The sequence below is a fragment of the Benincasa hispida genome, chromosome 12 (assembly GCF_027475165.1).
Source record: "Benincasa hispida cultivar pf3 chromosome 12, pf3_genome.v1.1, whole genome shotgun sequence".
NCBI classification, from domain to species: domain Eukaryota; kingdom Viridiplantae; phylum Streptophyta; class Magnoliopsida; order Cucurbitales; family Cucurbitaceae; genus Benincasa; species Benincasa hispida.
Window position 1 is genome coordinate 5,254,762 of NC_143489.1, and position 6,848 is coordinate 5,261,609.

General features: G+C 33.0%; 2 pseudogenes; both read right to left on the reverse strand.

Moving 5' to 3' along the window:
- Positions 1–583: 583 nt before the first annotated feature.
- LOC150031713 (uncharacterized) lies at positions 584–2,099 on the reverse strand (annotated as a pseudogene).
- Positions 2,100–2,223: 124 nt separating this feature from the next.
- On the reverse strand, positions 2,224–6,848 carry LOC150031714 (uncharacterized; annotated as a pseudogene).

The window sequence follows — 6,848 nt, forward strand, 5'->3', positions numbered from 1 at the left end:
CCCCAATCAAATTTTTTCCCTTCAGATTAGCTGCTTTGGGTGGAACTTTAAGGCCTAAAATGGCAGTCACACTTATGGGAAATTGTTAAGCAAGTTAATGATTTCTTGACCACATCAATGATGACTAGTCGTTATAGGAACAAGAGTTGTTCTGGTATTAATGGCTGGTTGAAAATGTCTCAATTCAGAGGAGGGATAAATTGACCACCCTTCGGCGGTTTTAGTCCTAAACCTTCAAAGCATCATTGCGAAACTAGATGTCACACGGGGTTCATTTCAGTTTTGCTAAACCGTATTGGATGCTGTTTTTTTAAAGAGTATTTGCTAAAACCTAACGTAGGTTAATATGTTTCTTTTTTAGCAACATGAATGTTTTTCCTTTAGTTGCCTCTAATTTTACCAATAACATACAGTGAAAAGAGTCCATTAAAAGATATTTCGTGGTAAACGACCTCGAGTTTGTCATGGTTGAGGAGTGTCCTCAAGTCCTGACCCATTAAAAAATAGCTCGATCGTTGTGGTACACGACCTCGAGTTTGTCATGATCAGCCAGAACAAACACACCCAAAATGACCAAACACGATCACATGTAGCATCCTAAAAATTCAGCAAACTCTATCCGCACCTCATCTAACTCGATTTGTGAGTATGGTTTCCTTGTAATTATCTATAAACATAAAAGTCAAATATTATAATGGATTCTATTTTTCTCTATGCTATTTGAAATATCGAAATAAAAATAACATACCAAATATGAGATGACAATACTTCTTTTGGTCACAATATCCCTCATATACCTCATGACGTAGTATCCACATTCGATGCTCCCAACTTGTAGAGGATACAACAGAGAAAAAATCAGTAAATAAGAATGAAGTAATCCTTGCACACTAGATGTCTACTTAATATGATGAATAAATAGTCATTGTTAATTTATACTTGCCTTTTTTTAATATTCTTTTGAGATTGAAACATCGCAATTGCCCTATTTGTAAAGAAATAATCACAAATTATTCTAAAATGAAGTAAACTTTAAAAAAAACACTACAAATGAAGAAGGTTAACTTACGTGTCAGTTATATATCGTATATCTACCCGTGATGTTGTCCTTATTGAGTCTAGGTAGTACACAATATTATCGTATGCATCTATAGCAAGTAGTGCCCAATGACCACTAGTTAATAAAATAAAATAGTATTTTTATTGCTAATATAAATTGATAAAAACATGACGTCTTTTAACTCACCCAGGATTAAAAGAAGCAAGAACTAATTGGTTTGCTTCTGAGGCCATCAGTCTACTACATAGGTTTCGAGTTTTAACTTTCTGAGAGTTATGTCCAGAGGAAATGAGAGATGGATCTACAAAAGTGTATTATGAACTTTCCTTTGAATCAATAAAAGATGAGTTCAAGTACCTACAAAAGATTTATAACATAAATATAGACGACCAAAATTGGAAAGAAACGTCAGAACTGAAGTTTACAAAAGTAATAATATTACTTACGCCGTGTAAGCCACCAAAGTCATTGTCTTGACTTCATCCATGTTACAAAAGTTAATTATGTCCTCTCGCATGACACAACTCTTTTGACTGATGCTAAAAAGTCCAACTGGAAGTAGTAAAGAAATACTAGACTCTTTGGCCATCGCCTTCTCAGCATATCTAAGAATGGATTTCAAAGATACCGAAAAAACCGATGTTGAGTCACTAACTTCTTTCTTCTTACTCATTTCTATTGAAGATTTCTCCTAATGTAGCAAAATCATCGCAACAAAAGTATATAAAGCGGAAAAATTAGACATTTGATGAACATAAATGATTTTATAGTGCCACTTACCTTAAAGATTTTCAAATCTTCTGCGTTGCAATTTACATTCACCTTTATCTTGTCTCTTCGTTTCTCTAAGGACTTAATCTCCTCCATCTTAATCTTCTCTTTCTATTTCTTTTCATGTGTAGTCTTCATCTTGTCTTAAATAAAAAAATATGTTCTATGTAAGACATAACGAACCATTCCTACTGACGGTCAGAATTTCTTATATGTCCCCTCACAAAGCGCGAAGACCGATTAATTGATTACAAAAAACAAAATAATTGCGTCGTTGTGCCTTGGCTGACTCGAACCGCTGACATCCGCCACAGGGTAAACCACCGCCTCTCAGGAGGGACCGTTTCGTTTTTGTAGGTTGGTCCGGTCTATTGCTACCTGAATCGCCCCATCTATCCTCCTGAGGAGAAGTTATCTTCAGATTCGATCTCATCTGCTAAAATTTTCTTGGAGCAACTTCTATGTCCAGAAAATGTTGTAAAAGATAACATTTGAGCTTCTAATTCTCTAACACATTGATGAAGTGCTTCATTCTCGCTTACAATTTCCTTCTTTTTATTCTTCCCGTGTTTTGATTTTTGTTTCACTATATGAAAGTAAGCTGTTGGATTAACAAAACCACCAACCCCACGCACATGCCCGTGTCTTTCTTGTGTACCCAAAGCTTGTGTTAAGATATTATTGGGAGAGTGATGTTTGTGGCACAATAGATCTGTATTATTCTTTGAGATCTCATCCTACAAAGAAATTAAATTTAATATAATTAAGATATATGTCATATACTTCATGTAAATTTAATTCTTGTCTTACTATTCGATTGACACTTCTTGAACATCTTTGTTGTCGTATTCTTCTTTCTTATTAACTCGAGCCTTCTTCCACAGGTTAGCTCGATCGAAATCACTTTCAATTGAAGATACTTTCTTCTACATTCAAATGAAGAAAAAAATTAGATATTGTGATAAATTTAAGACTCGTGAGAACATATACTAAATTCTTACCATCTTCTCAACAAAGTTAGCATAACCTTACCTTAAAATTCAATGATTGTACTTATTCTTAGATCGACATTTTTATTGCAAGAATCTTTTTTCCTATAAAAACGTAATGATTATTAGTAGGAAATGACATAAAAAATATTTATAAAATTAAATTAATAATTTACCTGAAACTTTACACACAATCTCAACCTTACAAACTCTTCCTAATGACTTTAAATGGCATAATGTATTTTTTTGTTAATCAATTCTTAAACTGACGAAAAGCTATACCTGCAGTTTTCATAATGTTCTTCCTAGATCTTGTATCCATTACAAAGGCGGCCTAAACATTGAAAAGTCAGTGAAAACATTACATATACATCTATAATATTATCAAGATAAAAAGTTGAATATACATACCTCAACTGTACTATATATTTTATCTTTCAACTCAGTAGGCACACGTTTCCAAGATGTATATATAATAGGTACATGATAATGCATAGAGGACCCAATGAAAGACTTTAACTTAGCTCCATTTTCACCAATGGGTACGCCATCTTCATTGTATTCCACAAACTTCTTTTCTCCCGCACTCCTAATACGTGTTACATCAAACATAATAGTAGCTCCCCGTTCTCTCTTCTTTTGATTGGTGGTTTCATTTGACCTAACAACTACTATTTCTTTGTCACCAAACTCAATCTTCGTCACCCGTTGTACTATGCTCCATCTGGTGTATAAATCAAAAACTACAATCAAATTTAAGAAACAATTAACATTGTATACATATTAAGCAAACAAAAAATCAAATATGATTGATAAAAATTGTTGGATTGTATCATCACACAGTAGAAGCGACAAGGATCAATAAACACTCTAATTCATTAATTTTGGTAGAATATAAAGCATGCTCTTGCAGAAATAAATGGGTTTCAAGTTATACCTTTGTAGAACTCTTGAAATCTCGATTTTCAGCTGCAAATTCCTCCAATTCTCGTTGTAGACCACCCCATGATCTTTCTTACTATCCACTTGGTACTTTAGATTGAGTTGTGGGACTCAAAATAAGCTTGAATCAAATGAACTTGGAGAAGTACTCATAGCAGCAACCCACTTGAAGAACTCCTTCTTCAACTGAATTTTTCAGCAAAAATTTATACGATTGCATTACCTCAAATTCACTCAAATCTCTTCAATATATTACAAACCATCATGCAATGAGAATGATTGCATAAGATGTAGCTCTTGCTTAGATTAATTGAAGCCTTAGGATGGTGGGTTATAGGTGAGCAACTTGAAGATGATAATGAAAATACCATTTTCCATTTTGTGTATTTTTCAATTTTCAAATTCCAAATTTGATTTTAGAAAAACAATTTGATTTCAAAAATAAAAAATTATTAATTTTATAAATTAATTTCATAAATTAGTTTTTCTAATAAAATTAATAAACAATTATTTAAACAATTTAGATCATTCTAATTAATTTAATATCCAATATTAAATTAATTTTACACAAATCCACCTTCATATATTTAAATTATATTTAAATATTTATTCTCCAATTTCGTTTAATTCTTAAAATTAAATGTATAATTATATCTCATATAATTACTAATTCCTTTAATTATAATTTGAACGTTTCAAATTAACTTACCACACTACTCTAGAGCTAATCCATTTACAAGCTAGTAGGGGGACCTCGGGGACCTATAGGTCATGGGCTCCAACGATCCGAGATTAATCGGCTAAACTCATTAGACAGAACTAACCCCCCATTCGTTAACTAATGGGTCACTCCCCTAAAGCCCATAGTTGAACTCCTCTCACTGTAGATATATTATGTCCACTCGATATAACCACGATTAGTAAGTTAACCCTTCACAGGCTGTTCATAATAACGGTTGGGTCAAATCTCTATTTTACCCCCTGATCTTCCAATGAACAATTGTTTTGTGATCCAATCAACAAACAGAGTCCCTCTCGGGCCAGTGAAAGAGTAGGGCCCCTTGTTCAAGACCTATAATCAGCACTTAAGGGAATAATCTCTCTACTATCCCTAACAGCGGGTAGGAGTGAATTTCGTCTTGCATCTTATGTCCCCAGTTATCTATCTGGTCTTGCCCCTAAAATGGGAGGTTATTGAGCCGCCGTTGTTGAGCCAACCCTCACCTATGAAAATCTAAGGATAATCTCGAATAAACAGGAGTTCATAGTTAGCTCAGGATTAAGGTCAAGTTACCTAGGCCATCGCTTTGAAATAGTTAGTCTTAAACAATAGACAACGTTATAAAATAAGAGTGACTGATTTCGTGGTCTGATCTTGTACAAAACCCATTTGCATAAGGACACCCCCACTCCTCATCTCTTAACATGTACGAATTAGGATCACATTGTTTGTAGCAATTTACAACTCTTTATAACAACTATAGAGTAGGCCACATCCAATAGTGTTACCAAAATAAGGCACCCAACCTTATTCATATACTATAAATCATTTTGACTATTTACTCGAACTTGATCCACCTTTATGTCTCCACATAAAGTTTAAGTACTCATACAATAGTCAAGGGACTTTTAGATTTATTGGATTTCTAATAAGAAAAATATCTATTCAATAACAACTTATTGAATTTTCAGAATAAGTTCAATTATTTACAAACCACGAGCTTTAGGACATAAAACTCAACAAAAATTATAAATTAAAAAAAATTATCATATTACACAATATATAACCTACCCATCAAATGTAATGTAGGTATCCATGTGCATTCACAATTCAATCATACATAGGTTGACATGTTCTCATCCAAGTCATTATGTACATCAACATTCAACATATCATTGGGTATTCCTTGACAGTGTAATATTGTATCTCCAAGTTCGTCGTCCTTACATCTATCTTCAAAGTCCCTTTGTGGTGGGGTAAGCATAGTTGACCATCTAACATCACTTGGATGATTAACATAAAATACTTGTCTTTCTTGGGTTGCTAGTATAAACGAATCAGACTTGTGACTTATTCTATTTAAATCTACTAAGACAAAATCAAATCGAGCTCATCAATTTTGATATCACTATTGGTCTCAAGCCAATCACATCCAAACATAATAACATTTAACGTATGATAATTTAGTTCCCATATCTCTTGTATCACTCCATAAAAAGACATATCTCTAATGATGGGATTTTTATCTTTTCAACTAGACACTTGTATCATTTTTGCAACTAAACTAACTTTACTATTTTGTACATTTTGATCCTTATCACAAGATTTTGTGTGATAGCGACATCCATTAATTACGTAACTGCCATATGTAATCACAAAAGGATGAGGACCATGAGCAATCCACCTCAAGTTATCTGAAACTTCAGTATTTCCCATTTCAAGCTCAGTTGCAACCTACCATGAGAATTTCCATTCCAACTCAGGCATTAAAAATTGTATGAAAAATAATAAGTTGAACATTTTACCTCTTCTCGTAGCCAAGATATAAAAGTTCGATTATGTTCCTCTTGAATCCATTTATGATTTTTTGACTTACTTGGATGTTGCAATTGCAAAGACATCATATGTTTTCTTTGAAGTGAACATTGAAACATTGTATAGTTAGATTTATATCATAAAACTAAATGAAAAAATAAAACCAAAATCATTGAAAAAACTTACTCTAAATATCGTTGCACATCAATTGTATTTTCCAAAACATACCGATGAGCTTGATATAAAAGTTTTTGTTCAGGTTTGAAAGAAACTCATTTGGACAATGGTCTACCAATATTTGAATTGTCTAAACAATCTTGTGAATTATGAGTGCCAACCCCAATAGGATCTACTCCAAATAGGAAATCATAACAAAATTCAATGGCTTCTTCTACTATATAACTTTCAGCAATACAACCTTTTGGATAATATCTATTTCTCACAGAAATTTTAATACTTTCATGAATCTTTCAAAGGGATACATCAGTCATAGATATATAGGCCCACAAAGTTTGACTTCCCTAACTATGTGTACTGTGAGACGCACCAT